Source organism: Argopecten irradians, unplaced genomic scaffold, assembly GCF_041381155.1.
Source record: "Argopecten irradians isolate NY unplaced genomic scaffold, Ai_NY scaffold_0371, whole genome shotgun sequence".
NCBI classification, from domain to species: Eukaryota; Metazoa; Mollusca; class Bivalvia; order Pectinida; family Pectinidae; genus Argopecten; species Argopecten irradians.
Genome location: NW_027187838.1, coordinates 14,182 through 37,783, shown reverse-complemented (window position 1 = coordinate 37,783; position 23,602 = coordinate 14,182).

Below are 23,602 nucleotides of genomic sequence, written 5' to 3'. Positions count from 1 at the left end.
CTAATTTATTTTTTATTATTTTATTTTTTTATTTACCATACGTTCTAGATTTTTACAAATGCAACTCGTCAATGAAATAGGACGATAGTTATTGGCATCAGTAGCATCCTTCCCGGGCTTCATCAGGGGTATGATAGTAGATTCCTTCCAAGGCACGGGCATTTTGCCAGAAGAGTGAACTTGGTTAAATATAGTTAAAAGACATTTTGGTGAAGAGTCTGGTATATTGTTTAAAAAACATACATGGAATTTCGTCTGGTCCAGCAGCAGAGTCCTTTATTTCTCAAGGGACTCGTGCAATTCTGGTATCTCGAAACGATAGATAATGTGGGTAAGCGAGTCAGAGGCAGGATGTAAATATGTTGGGGCATCGGTGTTATAAAAGATATAATTCACTCTTCGATACGTCTACCTCTATCGTCAATGCCTGGGGAGCCCCAAAGTCACCCATGATGTTCATCACAACTAAATAGAGTATCTGGAGGTAAATATATAGAACAGACTGTTATTTTTCGGAGAAAGAGTTGGACTTATAGCAACAGCTTGTAAGGTGGTATTTAGCTGAATGAGCTGAATGCCACCTGTTGTTCGAGTTTTTGTGTATAGTGTAAATTGTCTGAGATTGATGGTGTCTTTCAGCATTATTTCTTGAAGGCAGAATATGGATGGGTTCTTTGTTTGTATAAGATGTTTCAATTCTTTTATGTTCACTTTAAATCCGCGTATGTTCCATTGTAAGATAGTGTTTGTCACTATGATACTCCCTGAGGATAGTTTGTCGGACTGACAGGACTACTTGAAGTAGGTTGTTTGGTGGCGATAAATGTGCTGTCACCAAACTCGCTGTCGTCCGAAAGGACATCATAGATGTTCCGACCAAGGATAGGGTCGTGTGATCCCCAACTGGGATTGTTGTTCAGTGTGGGGAGCCTCACTAGCTTTCTCTTGGTGGTTTTGGTCTGCCGTTGCTCCTGCTGTGGTGTATTTTGCTGGTCGCTTGGTGTTATCAGTGAGCTTTTTAAAAGTCAATAGACGGAGAAGATAAAGCACGTCTATTACAAGCGGCGGTAAACTTTTTTCTTATGCTTGGTGTTGTTATAAGTCATGGAGACGCCGGTGGGATTGGCGTTTTATCTTCAGGTGGCCCAGCAGGTGGTTTATGTTATGGTTTGTTTGGTGGTTTATTTTGCGGTTTCGGTTGTCCAGACTTGAACCTTTTCGGGTCCCTCACGATTACTTTGCAGGTTTCAGTAGCTGCAAAGTCTGGGACATTAATGCCCCATATCCACCCTATCACTAAGGCCTTGACCGAGACATACTTGATGGTGACACTGTCAACCGGTGTCTTTGCGCGTGTGATCTGCACATAGGTGGACACATTGTGTCCGAATTCTCAACTATCCTTCTAGCCTCAGGAAAAGACACACCACGGGTGTATTTGACCCGCAATAACTCCCTCTTCCGAGTCCAGGCAAGGACAGGCTCGAGCCGAAGAAGCATGATCACCGTTGCAATTTGAGCACAATGAAGGCCGACAATGTAACAAGTTGTCTCTTTCGTCATGACCTTCACGGCCAGAATACTGACATACCAATCTTCCGTCTACAATTGCCTCATGATGGCCGTACCTCTGACAGTTACGGCACCTCAATGGATTTGGTATGTGGACGGTGACAGTATAACGCTGGTAAGCAACAGTTACGCTCTTTGGTAACGTTGGTGTAGCGAACGTCAAAATGAAGGTGTGTGTTGTGACCAAGTTCCCACTCTTTCTGGTCATGATTCTTTTCGCGTACGTTACCGGAAAACCTCTATTAGGACAACACCCGATCCCAAAAGCTTGACAGATTTGACATGGCCAGCAATGCCTTTGATGCCCTTTCGTAATATTAGAGACGATAAACCTGCAAGGCTTGCCAATCTGTGTACAGAGAATGACCAGAAACTATGGGAATGTGTTTGTTGTACCGTTTTTGTTTGTTGATTTATGATTGGTTCCTTTTGGGGAGAATTTGGTTGTAGTGCTTTTTTTTTTTTTGCTTTTGGAAGCCATCTTTCAGAGTTTTATTACTATTCGCTATTCGAACAAACGAAATTCAAGTCAAGCCTTTGAAAGTACACCCACAAGATCGATCAGATTCAAGACAATTCAAGTTAAACTCGCGATTTACCCTAAGCCACCGCCTTCTTGGAAATATAGGAACTAAGGGCTCGGCATTACCAGCCTATTGATAATACAGGGCCCATATTACCTGTCGTCTAACCGGAGTCTGAAGCCAAAGTAGTGTGTAGCAGTTAAAAAAGGAAGAAAAAAAGAGCAAAACCTATTCAACCACCAGGACCTTCTTCCCCCGGATACGAGTATGCAACCCACGGCAAACAGGTTGGCTCAAATTTTAGCTACTGTGAAAGCCTTAAGCCTCACTGATATCACGCGGACGCACATCACACCCCCAAAAGTGGTGTGCATCCGCAAGAGACCAGTGCACCCAGTCTCGGGACGTGGACTTAGCTTTCATGGAGACGGATTCTTACACCTCTACCTGCACCCTTGCAGTAAAACTATGTATAATTTACAGCTATGTATGTATACATTTCAAATAACGCTTTCAAATCCCAATGACACCATTTTTATTGTTGGAGACGCCATTGCAATTGACGAACTCGCAGATTTTAAAAATAAAATTTAACTCTTTAACACTCAACAGTAGTGAACCTCTTTGGCTATAGACTATGTGGCACTCTAGTGGTTAGACTTTGAATCAAACCAGGTATCGGTAACTGTATTGAAATATGGGAATGATGTGTCGATAATCATTTCAAATTTAAATGTCGCTTTGGACCTTTTCTCTGTGCTCTCCACATTTCTTCAACAGAACACAGTGAAATCATCAAATAGCCATAATTTGGTAGCTGTTTGTAGGACTTGAACAAAAGCTAATCAAACTGAATCTAATTATTTTGAAGCCTATGATTTGCCTGTTGTTACATTTTGGAAGACTTAAATCAATAGAATGTTTGTTATTTGATTAAACATTTTAATGTGTCCAGCACTAGCGTAGATTGATTTTGCATTCTATTTAATTTAGACGAAGAGGAGCTTGATGATGACTCGATTAAACCTGTCTATTCTAGTAAGGGTCGCGTAAGTATTAATCATTTTAATATCTTGATGACCACTTCATACTAGAAATACACTTTATCCGTCTAGACAACGCGAGTGGGCCTTTTATCCCTATGATGTTGCAGTACAGTCTATGACTGTATATGACTCTAATGCTTTTGCAGCTATGCAAATCCCGCAATACACAGCTACCCTAGTAAACGACTATACATCATTTCACCTAAAGGCGATATTTTATCTCCCTAAATATAGATCAGACTGGTGCGTGAAAAATCGTTTTTGTCAGAGGTTATTTTTACATATCTGTTGTGATAGCAGCAAAAATCCTAGCTTACTGCGAGCACCTGACATCCGAACATGTCGATGTCAAAATTTAGTGAGAATAGAAGCGTTGCTTTTTTGTCTGATAAAAATTACTGACAATAATTTCTGAAATAAGTATGGTATTGCATAGAATGCCAATGGTATTGCATAAAATGCCAATCTAACTTTTGAATTTAAAATATTTGAAATACGTTTTGAATTGTAGGTTACAAAAAGAAAGCCTCGTTGTGTTTTCTTGTAATTTAACGATAAACCAGGTTTAGGAGGTGGAAGAAGCTTAAAGTATCCGGAGGGAAACCATTGTCGAACTCTAATCCCAGAGATGGAGGACAAGTGATAACATAGCGGAAGCACTCGGCTACTGCTGCCTGTTATGATTATGTACTTTGAATACATCACAGATATAGGTTTCGCTTTATATAAACGTTTTGAATCTAACATTTTTCTGTTTAATACATTGTCTGATCACAGGATTTAAAAATCAATCAAGCGTCTTAAAAATAAACGTGTGACTTTATCCGTATCATACAAGAAAATTGTTCTGTATCAAAGCCCAATACAACAAGAATCCATTGCAAAATAATCCACATGGACTAGGATACAACCAAATACACACAGACTGTAATTCGCTCCTGGATAGAATAGAAGCGAATATCCTAAGGCCATCCCACAGGGAAACTCCCGAGACGATTTGTTGATAGTTCGATTAGAGCTGGAGTTAAATGATGGAGAGATTTGGCGTTGTGACCAAAATGCAATTACCGACAAGATGGATTAGCAATAGCTGATACCAAAGTTAGGAATCTCTTCAATCTTATAGATTAGCTTGCAGATATTTTAATGTTCATGTCATTAGCTTTCAATGATTTGGCTTATGCCAATAGATTCTAAATTTTAAATGTCCTTTATTCATCTCGCGCCATTTTAGGATCCAAAGTTTTGAGTTTATGTAATCTGAAATCAGCTTGCTTTTAGTGCGAGAGTATGTGGTAGTCGCACAACCATTTTGTCTGTGGGCGGAGTCTGTGTGTAATAGACTAGTCAATCTTTGTTTCACCTCAAAGTAACACAAACAATTTCGGTAAAAGGTAACAATTATGACACCCTTAAATATATTTTCAAAGTCAGTGTTATGTAAATATAAGACAAATACAGAGAACGGTATATGTTTGCTACAAAATGTACAGGAACTTGTAATTTTAAAAAAAATATCCGTACTAATAAATAATGATACATCATATCAATTGATTTTTTAAATTCGAAACAATTCTTAAAGATGCTCCACCGCTGACAAATGGTATTTCTTCACTATCAAAAACAGGAACAGACGATTTAGTATTTTTCTTCGGTTACAAAAAATACTTGCTTAACACCATTACCACTATTGAAAAGTTTGAGCTTATTATTTTACTTCAAGTTAAAAATATGAAAAATAATTAATTGCATCCCGAAAAAAATTCCGTGGCACTATATCCTATATGGAATGAAGTAATGTATGCGCATGCACCAAAGGCGAACTAAATTATCTTTTTGTTATTTTTTGTGCTAATTAGGCATATATCTACACGATTAAACGCCAATTATTGTTCAAAAATAAGGAATATCATTTATGCCCTGTCGGCGGTGGAGCATCTTTAAAAATAAATCCCCCATTTTGATTGAATACAACGTTCCGATCACATGACCGAGAGATCCCAATTCAACTTCAAGAGTAGTAGGTCCAAAGTCGATCAAACCACCTAATAATCCCACCAAATGCCAAACCTGTAACATACCAATATGAAAATGAAACAAAAATAATTCTGAGAATTTTTTTTATAAAAGAACTTGACAATATAAACCAAAACAAGTCCTCTCATTTTACCCTCCCTGGTTAAATACATAGGATGACTCGTGTAATCCGATACCAGTATTTGGATAATTTGTAAATTATACAGAGAAATTAAAGGAAGAGCCATCACGCAAGGTCAAGCACGTAATGGTTTCTCTCGTGAACAATAAACGTCTACAGATTGACTAAAAATGTCTCGGGATGACCGTCCTGGCGATTGTTATGTAGATCTCACGACCAGCCAGATGACCAAACAATTTGTTGGTATGATTGGGATTTCTTAGCGAGGTTGTCTGATCGACCCACACGAGATATTAATTCTGGTTTAATTAATGGAAACCTCTGTGGGTCCGGAACGTAGAATAACATCCATGTAATTATAAGGGACATCGGCTAAAGCTGAGGTGACACCGAGGCACTTGCCTAATATAATTCTGCAATATTCGGATATAGCTGTCTATATGATAGTTTTATTAGCTATATCTTACTAGCGATTACTAATTGGTTAGGGAAAAACAACTTAAGCTATCAAGTCAACTGGTTTTACATAGCAAATAGTTATTGCTACCAACTAAATGAATAGCATCACATCAGGAAATCTAATTTCCTAGTTCACAAATCAGCCAGATTATTCCATGAAGTTTCTCTAATTAACGCCTAAGTCATGTCGATATTGTAAAATCCTACCAATACTCTTCGATGAGGTAGCTTCGTATCATTATTTTTTTAAATTATCAAAACCAAAGACAGACAATTCGAATATAATGATTACAAAAGCAGTCATAAATTTACTATAACAAGTTTAACGTGACAATTGAAAGTGGCCTTAAAATAACAATTTGATACATGTATATCAAAAACAGATATAATCCGTATATAAAATGTCTAATAATTATGCCAATGTAAACCATTTTTATTCCTAAGTTTAATAATATTTTTTACTTGTTTGACTTAGTCAATCAACTGTTATCGTAATTGATGTCAGATTTGTCTAAGGTTCCCGAGTATCGGTTTATATGTATCCACGTCAATAAATCTTAAGGAAAAAATATATTAAAGAGACTGAGAGATCAAGTTTGTCCTTATCGCCATGGATCCGGAATTAAATCTTGACAGCCCGGCTTCCTCGAATAAAACGTTTCATAGAACCTTAGAGTCCAGTACTGTCATTGCACCAGTACACTTCATTTTCTGACCTACAGACTCCTCCAATAAAACGAGAGTGTCTATTCTGGATCAATAAACGCCTCTTCGCGAACTTGGATATGGAACTGCATCGGTCACGTGACTTTATTTAACAGTGCTTGTTAAACTGAAATGTGTAGAATTGCCTCCGCTAGACAGTAATTAATTGTGAACACTTTATGTCTGCTTGCAATTGACTATATATAGATTTACAACCCAAACAGTAAGAGATGTAGGCGCTGCAAAAATATATAGAATGCTTTACGTGTAGTGCATACAACCATGTATCCTTACAGGAAATATAGATCACGTGACACATCTTATCTAATTTCGAAAATTCGAAAGTGAAGTACGAGTTCAATACTTTTTTGAAGCCGGAAGCGGCTTGACTCTAAAACAAAGGCAAAGTCTATGGGTTCGATAATATCCGTTTGAAGAATTTTTCAGATACACCATTCATTATTATTTACATGAACGAGCCAAAATGAATTTCGTCTAAATTCTTCACGTTCTATTTCGTTGTCCTAATAAGTAAAGAAGTCAACACGATGATAAAAACACTTCTATAAAATTCAAGAACTATTGTAAAAAAAAAAACGCCTACCGGCGACATATATGTACGATGTGAAAACGAACATTTATGCTACCAATGCAGGACTGTTCCAGCGTTCCTTCCTGAGATTCATACAGACACAATGAATGCGCATTGTTTTGATTTGAAAACCTAATCAATCATTGAATATTTTTGTTCAATTCTTTCGTACAAAGTAGTTATGCGTAGCTTTTGTTTTTTCTTGCTTCTGACTGTCCGGTAGTTATGTTCAATGGAATCTATCGGAATGCCAAACAAAATTATTAGTATTCAAATTAGCAGAAGAAAGCATACTCATGCGGAAAAATGAGTTTCCATTTACAGATCGAATGTCGGCACGACTTAGCTTTGATTCGATTGAAATTTGATTTCAGTAGCCAACGCACAGAAAACAAACTGCCTTTGCCTGCACTCCCTTTTGGATGAATGATAATGGTAATTGGACGAAAAGACGCAATTCTTTGTTCTGAACGTCTAATCATATACTGCAAATATGAGGTGATGGAACCAAAATATTCTCGGGTCAAGTTGGTCTTTTAGCCGTATGTTGTGTTTCTCTCTCCGACCTTTACATCTTGTTTTACCAGAGAAACATAGGATAGGATCTTTTGTTCGGTCCAGACAATCATATTGATAGTGGTGATGATAATCGTGAACTTAGTGAAAACTCTTACCTCCCCTGGGACCAGTATTTCCCTTACTAGTGACAATGTCGCTGTTGTTTTGATAATATTTGCAGATAAGGTATCTTTCTAACACGCTCAACAGGTTTTTATCTTTCCTTCTCAATGTATCTGAAATTCCGTTTATGAGCCGCGAGCGGTTTGTCTGGCTTTCAAATACCGGCTACACCAAGATGCACATTAACTTTATTTTCTTGGCAGACAACACCGATTGTACTAAAATTGTTATTGAATTTATTGATTGAATGGAAATATCGATAGCTAAGTGGTTAAGTTGGCTGACTTCAACAAGTCCCTAACCTCGAGGTTACATGTTCGCAACCTAGTCGCTAGTTTCTAGTGAATGACCATGTTCAAGGGAACTGCGCCTTTCATTCCCCTGCAACAGCAAAGCTACGCAAGCCCTCTATAAATAAAAGAAAGCTGAACGTAATGAAACCTTTGATAAGCTCGATATATTTATACACCAATTTTGCACTACAGTGCCATCAAAATTTGATATTTTCATTTACAACTGATAATTGTCGAGGAGATAGAACTTCCCATTCAACTGTTTTATTTTATACATCACTGTGGGCCAGTGTACTTTAGTATGCATTAGCGAACGGCAACTATCAAAATTGTACACGTAACGCATTTTCAGTTTTTAGCATTTGTAAAGGACAGATGTGAAATCTGTATGACGAAGTTTTATCGGTGATCTAACGCTCTTTGAACTCGGAGAAAATTGCATTAATAGCACCGTAGAGAGCTACATATCAATCATAGTTTAAACAACTATGCATGATAAAAGGAATTTCCGTGTGTTTCCACTAACAAAATTGGAGATGGCAATATTTAATAGAATCTTTTAATGGAATCCATATCAACATTTAAAACTATTATCAAAAATACTGTATGAAATAGGATCACGATATTGCGCAGAGGGTAATGGAAAAAACAGATAAGGTAAATGTAAGTAAAATGTGCGTTGGACTGTGGTATATATAATGTATTCTGCCATTTTATTACTTATTGTATAGTTTATTTGCTGATTAAGTTTTTATCCCATTTGCCCAGTAACAGATAATTAAGAAAACAGTTCCATTGTATGCGACGCGTTTCGTGGTTTAATCGTCAGTGTAAGAGTTCCACTATTACAAGGAGATATACCATAACCACATAAAAAAATTACATATCCAATTATGCCATCATCAAATGACCCTGGCTGTTAATAGGACGTAAATCTAATAAACAAACCTTAAGCGTTTGGGAGACTGCAAATGATTATGGCTTATCTCCTTAAAAAAGCGGAATTCTTTTGTCCATTCAATTTCACTGAGATATACTGTCTAAGACGCCGAACAGGGTACTCCACCAGATCACAAAAAAAGTTCACAGCGGTTAAAAGGTCGTATCACTCATGTATTCTGAACTAAAGAAACATAAAACTGGTATCTGTAAGGACTGTTGTTGTTGGCTAGAGAATCCAAGCATAGAAGATGAACTAGATTGGAATCCTGTTACTCTGTCCGGTACACAATTATAGTCGTACCGTCAACTAGTCGGTCATTCAAGTCGCTTTTTTTATACATGATCACAAGTCTGAGAAGAACAGGTAGTGACGACTCGTTTAGTATCGAAGAATCCTTTTGCTTGTTACACAGATGGAGCTGGATGATGGAGAACTTGGTAGGTTTTATGGTCGTCATTACAATTTTGTCATGGAACTTCTGTTTTCCATTTTATGTTATTTTGCGCTTGATTATTGTGACTTCATTCCGTTTCTTACTTGAAATAGTAATTCTAATTTAGATTTGCGGTGCTGGACGGTAAAAAAGAAACACAAATCACAACCCTATCCAAGACACCTTGTTGTTTTCTTCATATTTTACTTTTTAGGAATTTCCTTAATCAATCAAATGTTTACCGCTTTTTGGTTTGGTTGAATATTTTGCCCTGATAGAAATCTAAATCTGTTTTACCGAGTGACGTACCTGTAAATTCGGGGCGTGTTTAATTTATTACATATGTTTTATATATGGTATTGTAACCCTATTCTGTAGTTTACACCTTACATATTGATTTTGTTATTTTTCGATGCACGAAACCGTAATCCTTGAGTCATTTGAGTAGTATTAAAGAAGTAGTGAGTGATTACTGGTGCCCGCCTTGTAGTGCACTATCGAGGACAGGCTATAAATGAGATTAGACGTTTATACTACACTACCCACATTTCCTTAGTACACTCCAAAATAGATTTTAACACGTGATTTTTAAAACAACTGTTGAAGAACAAAGAGAAGACATTAATAGTGTACTCTGTCGCACGTGTTTACGCCTTTTACTGTTGAACGCAATTGTTTTACTAGAAATAGAAAAGGTGTGAGGAGTACGAATTATCCGGGCAGAAACACTAAACACGCTTGTAGTTCCGATACAGGCATGTTTATGTTTAATCGTTTGACATTTTGTTATGGTGGCGAGCAGGTTGATATAGAGAATATGCCGGTGATGTGTTCAAGGATTGTATGAGTGGAGGCGGCTATTTTTATATAATATAGTCTTGTTTACCCGGGTCTTCCTCACTCTATGTAAATATAAATAACAGTGAATTATTTCATTTTACCGAATACCCAATAAATGATCCCTGAGGTAAATGAATGACTTTGTACGTGTATATTTAAACTGTCTGAATTTGATTTACCTTCGTTAGATAAACATCTATTCTTAGTTCCATTGCAAGATTCTTGCATTATGTTTTCTGTTTGATTTCATAATTCTTTATTCTTACAAAGGTGGGCCGCGGTAGCCGGTTGGTAGAGCTGTCCCGACATATTAACACCAGCCCTCCACCTCTAAAATGCGGGTTCAAATCCAATGTGGGGCAGTTGCCAGGTACTGACTGCTGGACGGTGTTTTTTCTCCGGGTACTTCAGCTTTCCTCCCACCAAACAAACCTGGCACGTCCTTTACATTACCATAGACTGTTAATAGGACGTTAAAAATAATTAAAAACCAAACCAAAGTTACAAAGGTACATTAATACTAGCAGCTAGTACGTTGTAAGTTGAACACCAGTCTGTGATATTTCATGTGGCGTATGCTTACCTTTGTTCGAATATGCAACTGGTGTAATACTTGTGATAAGCACTGATCTACGGGTAGGGCGTTAAAATTTTACCCGCTATCCCTATTGCATGATCTTAAAAGGCGATTAAATTTGGGATATTTGTATCTTTTGTCTTCTTCATACAAATGAGAAAAAAATTCTTCTTCCTAACGTTTGTCTTGACGAGACTCACATTTGAGCTTTTTATCAGAGCCCTCCCCCATGTGAGGTAGGTTCTGTCCCCTGGCTGTGACGCACCAAAGTCTATAAATGTGGTATTTCTTACTCCTGCTTAGCGCTCAGCATGTATGAAATAGGACAACTGCTTCGCCCGTTGTCAGTATAATGTGACCAGGTAGGCTGCGTTGCTTGCGCATTGGTGTCAGTGATGTAGGACTATCAATAGGGCAAGAGTTCCACTACACAACACGAATATACCGCAGTCTCTTACTCCTGTTTAGCGCTCAGCATGCATGAAATAGGACAACTGCTTCGCCCGTTGTCAGTGTAATGTGACCAGGTAGGCTGCGTTGCTTGCGCATTGGTGTCAGTGATGTAGGACTATCAATAGGGCAAGAGTTCCACTACACAACACGAATATACCGCAGTCTCCCAAAACACGCACCGCACACTAAATACACTTTGCACACCGCATACATGTTACATACATGTCAGTCCGTCCTTACATGACCCTGGCTGTTAATAGTACGTTGATAAATTAAACAATGAGCCGCAAAGCGTGGCATTATCTCCAGCGCCCCGCAGTTGGTATAAAAACCCAAATGCAGCAAGGTCAAAGTAACAATTATTCAAACATAAGTTTAAATGTATGCGAGTACTGTGAAACCCGAAAAAATAACAGAAGGTAACAAAAAGAGACTAATTTTTAACTGATTTGATACTTTTGAATAAGTTTTCTACGGTAATAGAAAAACGGCAATAGCAGATACATCCAGATAATTTCCTGGAGCTGCGTTGAATGGTTTTGGAGTTATAGTCCAGAAGAAAAGGAAAATAGTAATTTGGTATTTTATTTGGTATAAATTCAAATTTCATAAAATCAAACGCACATCCTTTATATATTTAAGCTTACCGACAGCTTTCGATGGCTACTGTCCATCTTCGTAACTTCGTAATTCTTGACGATAGATGGCGTGGTTTATGTTTCCTTGTCGAATCGTCACGTTATTTTGTAAATGAGCCACACGATATTTTAATCAAATCAAAAGCTTGTTTTACGATGGTCAGATAATTTTGTTTTTCAGAATTACCACTGATTAATCGTTTCATTAATATTATCCGTTGCACTATCGGTCGAAATTATTGATTTGTTATTAAGATCACTCCTTTATCTCTGCGGGAAATAGGTATAAATCGATTGTTCAAAAACCTCGATATGAATTAAATACAGGAAACGAACAAAATAAATTATTTCATAAGTAGCACCACGGAGACGATTAATTTGCTAGATTAGTCATATAACCTGCTATCTAGCAAATGACATAATATCCAAGAGAGCAGAATGTTCATCTGGTAACCGTCCCTCCGGAGCCTCAAACTAACGATCCAAGAGGTGCAGGAATAGTTTAAGAATGATCGAAACGTAAATCAGTCTGTCATCACGGCTTCCAAATACGCATTTTGACAAGATAGCGTTGAGGTTGTTTGGATTTGTGATTATTTTATCTCTTTGTTTTGGGTTATTTTTATTGATATGATCATAACACTTCGGGGTTAATAAGAAATGCACTGTTTAATGATTGCCATGGCGTTGATAGATTGATGATGCTTGTTGGTAAAGACAACTTTATGGAAATTTTTGAAAAGTGGTTCATTATTTTACCAAAAGGGAATACGCGCATGTCTCTAACATTTAAAACATTTCTTCGCTGCAGATTTATTACCCAAAGATATAGAAACTCCGCAAAATCAATGTTTTAAATGGAACTCTATCCAGGCTGCCACTTTGCTGACACTTCCACATTTAATTTGACGGGCGAAAAAAAAACAGATTCATTACCCTGACGGGGTTTGTGGCCGATACCGACCCTAGAAAATGGAGGCTTGACACTTAAAGACGAAGTCTGTTGATCGGCATATTGCCAGCTATGGGAAAGTTATGACAGACAAGTAATGCACTGGAGTATTTGATAAATATCCACATCTTAGGTTTTTGAAAAATGACAGCTTTCTAATGCTTTTCTCGTCTTTTGTTTCAAGCTATATATGTGACAGAAGCCGACAATGTGTTCTATTTCAATTTCAAATGAATGAAATGAATCACGCTCTTTCGAAATGATATCCATTGGTCTATTTACTATAATCCCCACATTTTCTACGATAACAAAAGTACTCTAATTGTATTTTATTGAAGCAATTTTAGGCTCCTACTCTATTGTAATGTAAAATCAATGAAGTTTAAAGTATTAATGTCTAATATCATTATACTATTCATATTGCTTTTTACTCGAGCAGTTTATTGATGCTTAAGCACTAGACCGTGGCGAGATACACAGGTGTAAAATCGTCTATGTTAAATTGTTTGTCATCAATTTGCCTTGTTTATCCAAAGGTTTACATACCGTTACCCACACTTTCTACCTATGTTAATACATTTCTCTAGCTGCTTAGTCACTATATGGATGTAGTCAATATAGTTTCTGAAACGCTTTTATCTATTTCACACAGGATAGCACAGACTTAACGACTAGAACAATTATTTACAATACAATACACATAAAAAAGCGAACGAATTCAGAAAAAAACGTTCCTTTAAGAATAAGACAAGGTAAATCTCAAACGACGAAGTAAGATTCTTAAGCTGCCAAGATAACTTTAAAAATCTGAGCCCTCGGGTACACACCCTCAAGGGGATGATATTAATCTTTCCCCTAGCAACATCGGAACAAACATGTGAAGTATGGAAGAAAATGTGTTTTAGGGTCTATCTTTGTGTCTATTGAATCTGTATCAGGCTCACTGTAGACACGTGTTATCCTTCATGTCTGTTCTGTGACAGCCTCTGTACCAAGCGATAGGTTTCTAACTATCAGGTATCGTTCTGTTTTGACACGAACTGTATACCAATTTACTGCAGATAACAGTGGGAAAGCCTCACCTCGCATGCTATCCTTTCCCATGATTATTCAAGCCATCAGAAGCATTTACCGTAATTCATATTTTACGACTCAAAACTGTGCTTTATCACAATCCCCGTATGAACGGAATTACACATAAAATTGATCAAATGCGATACATTTCTTGGCTGGTAATATTTGAAAACAATGCCGATTTCTAACGCAGTTATGGCCATGTTAGCTTGTCATTTTAGTTGTTATATCTGATGTTATGTCATGGACATAGTTGTGCATAGCATTATTAGCCTGTTATCCAGAGAAGCTACTCAGTATACAGTATCGTCTTCTCGCAACACAATCTAGTCTAATGCACATATGGTCTCCATTTTTTTAATTTGAAGGGTCTCCCTTAACTACATTGTCTTTTGTTGAGATGTTTTTTTTTCTATCTTATGACACACAGAGACTATGATGGCATTTAAGCAATTGCCATAATAATGATAGTTCCGACCGCATATGGAATCATTATATTTTTGTCATTTAGACATCTCTATGTGAAATATTACATACGTTTATTAATGAAAACCAAAAAACACCAAAACTGCGATATATAAGATCAGATTTGTTCATAAACTACAAATTTAAACTCGGTCGTCGAAATGTCCTTCTCGTGTTATTTCTTGAGTATTTTTGACAATTCTATTTTACACAAATGCGAAATTATTCTACAATTACTTTTGTTCAACTTGATCACATATGGCATCGGTTATCAATATTAAAATGTTAAGATATTTTGAATAATTCTACGGATGAATACCTTATATATTATGACAATGTCAGCAGTTCTACGTTATAATTTGTTTGGGAGATTCTATGTTTTCTCTCGGTGTGAACAGGAGGTAGTATTTGTCGACTTTTGATCATTCAAAGTGGATCTGACGTTAAGGCATTTGGGAAAAACTAATTTGAAGCGTTGTAAAACAATATTCGGAATGATTTCATTGAATCAATCAGCAGCGAAACAACTCACTGTTGTCTATCCTATCTCATTTACATGCCTGCTTCGATACTTGCCAAATCAATAGATACAATTGGTATGCAGATTTAGTCAATTCCTCAGTATTTTGTTGTTAACACTGCCGGTGCATTAACTTGCTGCTTCCTGTTGGAATCAAATATTATTACGTAATCCACGCGTCGATTTCACGTGGTGCACGTGATCGAGTATATCCTAGATTCCATCACTCGACCTAATCAACCTTCATTTGATCTATTTGAAATCCTGCTTTTTAATATTTGGTTTTTTGTTTTTTTTTAGCCCTTGGCCGAGGCACACCATAATCTAGAAGAGTGGTAGGTTCTGCTCCTGCTAAACACTCACCATAACGTGTGGTTTGTCGATGTCAGTATAATAAGACCGTGTGGGTTGTCTTTGGCAGCATGCTTCGGTGAGATAATACATGGATATATCAGTCTTCCAAAAATGAACACACCTTACACACAACACGCCATATACACGAGAGACCGTCCTCAAATAACCCTAGCTGTTAATAGGATGTATAAAATAGTGACATATTTAAGTAAACGGTTAAGCAAAGTATTCAGGGGAAAAACCATCGACTACGGTCAATACGTGACAACTGAAAAGATAATTTTAATTAAATATTTAAGGTTTTTCACTGCTTATATCTCTGTGTTTCGACAAATAATTTTGGTGACGTGTTTGCCTTTTTATGAAAATGTGACCGGATACCAAATGTGTTATGTATTTTGGGCATCCTAGACAACACGATAGTACTTAAAGTGTTATAAAACCAAACCCAAAATCAATATTTTATCATTAGCAATAACGATCAAACCAGCTAGTTGGTACAATACGCTTTTCAAGGACTGACGTCTTATCGTTTTGTACCATTGCTTTAACAACCAGGTGTTAGACAATGTTAGTTGTGTCCCAGGGTGTAGTAACCTTTGCGTTTTTATTCTTTAGATATTGACGTGGTACGCTATGTTTGTACAAAAAAAAATTAAAAAAATGTATTAAAATGCTAATCACTAAATTTGAATTCCAGAGAGGGTTTTAAATGGAATAAAAATAATGATTTGCCTTTTAATTAGATTTGCGCACGTCATGTTAATTCAATAATGCAGATGATTTTTTTTGTTTTCAAAATTGTTGAATGCATGCACCATTCCTTTTTCGGTCTTAAGTTTGATAAAATGAATCTACAAATAGTATTACTTTTCATTATGGTATAGCAAGTAAAATATAGCACAGAACCGCTGAATTAAAGATGTAGATTTTATTATTACCATATATTTGCAACAACGTTTGATATAGCAGACAACAGATGGATTCAAGTCACTTAAAAGTATTTTACCTTGAGCTAAATTCATTTGAAGATCACACGAAATGTTTCATAAACTATTTCTTTGAAATATGACAAATTTAAGCCGAATGATTTTATAAATAAAAAAGAGGCCCGTGGGCCTTAATGGTCATCTGAGTTCGGAAAAAGAATGAAACAAAGACATATAAACACTAAAAAAATGCCCATCAGGCTGAGTATTTGATTCCATTACATCTGTTACATTTCTTAAGAAAACCAATCAAATAATACTCTTAAATATGTTTTAACCTTATAAACTAAAATAAATCTGACCCGCTCCCAAGGGAAAAATCTAAGAACCCAGGAACACAAATATTGTAAGAGGGCCTTTAGACCTTTTAATATAAAAAGAGAATTGTTTCCTCATATTTTTAAATTCAGAAGAATTGTTTTGACCCCATTTGGCCCCGCCCCTCTGTCCCCTTGGGATCAGCTAGGACCTGTATAGATATAATATTAAACTGTTCTCCCAGGCTAATACGTTTTACCAAGTTTGACTCATATCTTATGAAAATTGAGCAAATAATGCTCATAAATGTGTTTTCCGATATAAACTCTTGTAGATGTGACCATCCTTCAAGGGAAAAATCTGAGATCCTAGCCCCATGCAATTCACAATCTTTATAGAGAGCCTTGGCACCTTTCAATCTATGAAGAGTATCTGCGAGTTGAGAAGGTTTTTAGGTCACCTGAGACGAAGTCTCAAGTGACCTATTCTAATAGCCTTTTGTCCGTCGTCGTGCGTCGTCCGTCGTATGTCCCGTAAACAATTTACATTTTCGACTTCTTCTCCAAAACTTCTGAAGCAATTTCAATGAAATTTTGCACAAACCTTCTAAGGCATAAGGTCAATCAAAATTGTGAATTATATGGTCCCCACCCCCCAGGGAGCTATGGGAGGGCCAAAAGGGGTAAAATTGACTAAAATTTCAAAAATCTTCTTCTCCACTCACAGATGTGATGGAATTAAATACTCTTCATAGATAGAAAGGTCATAAGGTCCTTTACAAAAATTGTGAATTATATGACCCTGGGGTCTCAGGTTTCCCCCTTGGGAGGGGGTTAAGTTTACTATAGTTTTATATAGGGAAAACACATTTTTGAGTATTATTTGATCATTTGTAATAGGAAATGAGTCAAATATTGTCAGAATTATCAGTATGAGATTGTCATTGAAACCTATTAACCAATTTTCCATGACTGACCCTCAGGGGCCTTAGGGGCGGGGTCAAAAGGGGTCAAATAGGCTATATCTTCAAAAATCTTCTTCTGAAATTCTGGAAATGGTAGAATCACATACTCTTCATAGATGGAAAGGTCTTGAGGTCCTTTACCAAAATTGTGAATTATATGACCCTGGGGTCTCACGTTTCCCCCTGGGGAGGGGGTCAAGTTTACTATAGTTTATATAGTGAAAACACATTTATGAGCATTTTTTGCTCAATTTTAATACGAAATGAGTAAAACTTGTTTAGAATTATAAGCATGAGATAACATTTTAATATCATATCTATATTGGTCCTGGTCAACCCCCTCGGCGCAGAGGGGCGGGGCCAAAAGGGGCAAATAGGCTAAAACTTTAAAAATCTTCTTTAAATACTGGAAATGGTAGAATCAAATACTCTTCATAGATGGACAGGTCTTAATGTGTTTTATGAAAATTGTGAATTATATGACCCTTGGGTCTCAGGTTTCCCCCTAGGGAGGGGGTTAAGTTTACTATATATAAGTTTATATATGGAAAACACATTTTTGAGCATTATTTAGTCATTATAATAGGAAATTAGTCAATTGTAGTCAGAATTATCCCTATGTGATGGCCATTGAATCTTATTTACCAAATTTTCCATGACTGATCCCCAGGGGCCTTAGGGGTGGTCCCAAAACCGGTCAAATAGGCTAAAACTTCAAAAATCTTCTTCTGAAATTCTGGAACTGGTAGAATCAAATACTCTGCATAGATGGAAAGGTCTTAAAGTCCTTTACAAAAATTGTGAATATGACCCTGGGGTCTCATGTTTCCCCCCTGGGAGAGGGGGTCAAGTTTACTTTAGTTTATATAGGAAAAACATATTTATGAACATTATATTTGCCTATTTTTCATAGGAAATTAGTCAAACTGGGTTAGAAATTATTAGCCTGAAATAGCATTTTAACATCATATCCATACTGGTCATGGCTGACCCCCAGGGGCTAGAGGGGCGGAGCCAAAAGGGGTCAAAATGGTAATTTCAAAAATCTTCTTTTTGAATTCACAGATTTGATGGAGCCAGATACTCTTGATAGATTGGAAGGTCTTAAGCCCTTTACAAAAATTTGTGAATTTCATGGCCCTGGGATCTCAGACTTTCCCCTAGGGAGGGGGTCAAATTTACTATAGTTTATATAGGAAAACACATTTAGGAACATTATTTGCTTAGTTTCCATAGGAAATTAGTCAATCTGGGTTAGAATTATTAGCCCGAGATAGCATTTAACATCATATCCATATTGGTCCTGGCCGACCCCCAGGGGCGAGAGGGGTGGGGCCAAAAGGGCTCAAAATGGATAACATTTCAAAAATCGTTCTCCTGAATTCACAGATTTGATGGAACCAAATAATCTTCATAGATTAAAAATTTATAAAATCACTGACTGACTTCAAGGGCCTGATGGGCCAATATATATTTATATAGTGTTTATATGCATGTCTTTGTTTCATTCTGTGTCTGAACTCAGGTGACCGCTAAGGTCCATGGCCTCTTGTTTAAATTTTAGCCATTTGGATACTTTTTTGGTTCCGCCCCCTGGGGATCAGCCAAGACCTATATGGGTATGATGTCAAACTGCTAATAATTCTAACCATGTTTGACTCAATTCCTATGAAAAATTAGCAAATAAATGCTTCATGGCATGTGTGTTTTCCTAATATAAAACTATAATAAATTTGACCCCTCCCTAAGCAAAGGGGGTAAATCTGAGACCATACAGGACCATGAAAAAATTACACAATTTTTGAAGTAGGCCTTAGGGACCTTTCATTTCTATGAAGCAGTTTTGGATTCTACCCAATGCGAGTGGAAGATAAAGTTTTGAAACCTTAGATCATTTTACCTCGTTTTGGCCCTTCCCTCACTAGCACCTCGGGGATCTGGACACATTATTATTCCTCAATTTTGATTTGCACTAAGTGCTCTTAGAAGATTTGTGCCAAAATTTGATCCAATTTCTCTTCAGATAGTGTTAGGATAATGTCGAAAAAATGCTTTAAATTGTTTAACAAATTACACGACGTACGACCACAAAACATTGACGACGGATTAGGAATATGCGATTAGACATATGTAACTTGAGATCTTCGTCTATCTCAGGGTGACCTAAACGTTCATATTCTATCTATTCATTAAATATTTTGTTTTATTTTTGAACTCCGTATTCCATTATGTTTATAGATTCAATTATCATACTCGACACTCAACCATCATAGCATTCGATAAATTTTGAAATATTTATATAGGTTACAGGTCCCCTGAATGCCTATTTTCAACAGAAATTGCAGTTATTTTTTCGACCTTAAAATGTTCAGTCTTCAATCACTTTGATGAAACAGGCCTACTAGGCCTTTTGCCGTCTGTAACTCATTTGAACCTCTTCTTGGCATCAATATTGAATATTACCATGTGTGACACACAGGCACTAGAATTGATTAAGCCCCGTCATTTTAATCAGGATATTTAATGCACATTTTTGATTGATAAATCCACGATGTATGCTCTCACATGGGACATGGTATTATGATAGATTTCCCGAGGATTTCTTCAACACGTCATTTATCATCTTTAAGATGAGCAAATTAATTTAGAACTACGTGGTAGCCCTGTCACCTGATATTGCTATGGTTTTGAGATATTTCCAGCCAAATTGAATTCCAATGAAACAATAAGAACAAATCTGCTGCTAAAAGACAAATACGCCGCCTGTTGAATATAAGACATCGATTTAAGCAGTTATTGCTTTTCACGACCATGCAAATACTTCTAACAAATGATTGAGCACATGTAAACATCAGAATGTTCATCCCCTGGTTAGCTTACTTAGTATCTCGTCACCTTTGTGCGAAAGAATACACTTAAATGGTGTCTGGCTACGCATATATTGTTTGTTTGAATATTTTAACGTTCTATTAACAGCCAGGGTCATGTAAGGACGGCCTCTCATGTATGCTGTTAATAGAACGTAAAAATAAATCAAAACAAACAAACCCATTGTATGCAGTGCGTAGCGGGCGTGTGTGAAGTGCTGAGGTGCGTGTTTTGGGAGACTGCGGTATTTTCGTGTTGTGTCTTCTTATATTGTGGGACTGTTGCCGTTTTATAATGCTTTTATCACTTAAGAATGCCGCCGAAGACAACAAGCAACATTCCCATCCGGGCTCACATTATACTGACAACAGGCGAACCAGTCGTCCCACTCCCGGTTGCCTAAGCGTTAAGCAGGAGCAGAAACTACCACTATTATAGACTTTGGTGTGTCTCGGCCAGGTGACAGACACCCAGAGCCTTCCTCACAGGGGCGAACGCTCAACTCAAGTCTAAACCAGTGAGGCAAGTGCCAAGGGAGGCATTAGGAAAAATTAAGTCAGTTAAAAGAATGAGAGAAACGACATTATCCTAAATTTTTAACGCCCTACCTGCAGGGCAAAGGCTCTTGGCTACGCAAAGCGGGTTGTTTGGAAAAAAATATAATGGCCGGGAAAACATTGCATGTTCAAATTCGTTTTTTTGAAGGTGGGATTAGAGGATACAAAAAAGTTTATAAGCAAGTATTTTGGGGCAAGATTATACTTCAATTATTACAGACACGAATATACCACAGCCTCCACACAATCAACACACGGAATCACATTGCATTACCAGGGGGAAACCGTTCCACAAATAGGAAGGATGTTGAAACCAGATTCATCCACCAACCAATCAAATTATAATATCATTGGCTGCAAGACTATATTTCGACAGACATGTTCGGTATTTCGTTGGAGTTTTTAGTTATAACTCTTAACAGTGGTTATATATAGATAGTTAATGACATAATTAACAAACGGAATTAATCAGAATTTCAATTTAGGTAAATAAAATAAAGAAGAAAATGTTAATAATGATGGTATCTCTGGTACTGTTGCTTATTACATAAGGGGTGCACTAATAAAGAACGATTGGTCTGTCACACGTCACTATAAACTATTAACTCTGAAAATCCTACGCAATTCCAAAAATCAGGCATCTTGACAAACATAAAATCAATGCTAACAATGATTATCAGCAAGATGTGAATGTTTAAATGTTATCTGTTTCATTGTAATAATGTCTTACATGTTAATGAATGGGTAGACCCGACAACATACAGTACGGATTGGTAGCAAAGGTGTTAGCTAGGCAGGCTGCCCTACAGACAAAGTAATGGTTATCGAATTTTTAAGGAAGTTCTCTTCTCACTGTTACAGAACGCAAAATTAACATCAATTTATTAAATGGAAATTAAACCTCAACGAGGAAATCCCTTGGCGTTATATCTTTACACCGCGGTTTTCCACGAATCGATTATTCCTACCTTTATTGCAGATCATGCCACTATTATCAAGAGGGGATTCAGGTATTAAGCACTGCATACGATATTAACAAAACAATTTAAATTAAAACCAAGAACATTATGATAAAATTAAATAAACACCTGAAATATTTTATTGGTATTGATCACGTACGTGTAGCTTTCCTCACAGATGAATTGTGCGTGAAACCTTAACTATAATGATAATCGTTATATCTGTATTTTGCACAAGGCACAACGTTTCTGTAATGCCTTGTAGAACACGTCCTGATGAAGTAACATTTTGTATGTGTATAGTGTGCCAAATAGTGTTTGGTTGCAAGGATCTGCGGGTGTGGATGTCTATGTTTTAAGAGGCTGTAGGTCATGGGCTAGGAGGGTCCCACATTCACACACCCCCAAACCTCCGAACCAATACTTTTCTGAACCCTTATGACCCACTGATCACAAATCAAAATATTAACATTACATAAGTTTGGATGAACTTCCAGTTTTGACGTCATCAAGATGACCGCCATCTCCAATTTCCTTAAAAAGTGAAAAACAGTCATAACATTGACATTTTTTCAACCGAAATAGACAAATGAGATATCAAAATGATCACAATAGAACAATAAATACATATTAGGAACAATTAACCCAATATTTGTAATGAAAATGAAAACATCGGATTTTAAGCTCAAAAATGGGAATGTTTAAAGATGTATTGTCTGTGACTTGTTGCATTTTTTTTGCATATAAAAAGTATTTACAGTATTCAAAATATTTTCTCCGCCTCTCTCTAAGTTTTAAACTTTCGATATTTACCGACTTTTTAAAATTCATATTCGTTATTTAACAATTTAATTAAAATATTGATTTGTAACGTGTACACGTTTAAAATAGCTCGGAAGTATCGGAACTGTTCCGATCTATTTCGATCTGTACGGGTATTGCCGATATTGACCACGTGATACGGCTGGAGAGGTTCCGATCTATACGGGTATCGCCGATGTCGGTCACGTGATGCAACTCGGTTTTCCGAAATTACCCTAAAGTTTGAAACATGGCGTTGACTGTGGCGGTTCTTTCAAAACGTGTTATATTTCATGCGACATTTACCGCTATGTCAATAGTATATTGGCGGTTTCATGGATCTGAATCATCATATATAAGCATCCATATTCACACATTGCATGTTTTATGAGAGTTTGTTATGGTGAAAATTTCAAGAAATACAACTTTAAGTAAATTTTTCATATTTGGCTTGACACAGCAAAATGTTTCAAGAAATACAACTTTAAGTATTTTTTTCATATTTGGCTTGACACAGCAAAATGTTTCCAAACAGCAAACTATTATTTCTAATCAGTTGTTTGACCTCATATCAGTCAGTAAAAAACACAAACACCAATATTAACATTGGATAAGTTGGGATGAACTTCCAGTTTTGACGTTATCAAGATGGCTGCCATCTCAAATTGCACAAGAAAAATGAAAAATAGTCATAACATTGACATTTTTTAATCGAAGTAGACAAATAGGTATCAAATTGACAACAGGCGAACAATAAATACATATCAGGAACAAATAATCATTTATATATATATATATATATGGATTTAAGTTCAAAAATTGTAATGTTTTAGCATTTCAAAAGCAGACTTTGCTTGACGCAGCAAAAATGTTCCCCAACAACAAACTAGTATTCGTAATCAGTTATTTGACCTCTTATCAATCAGT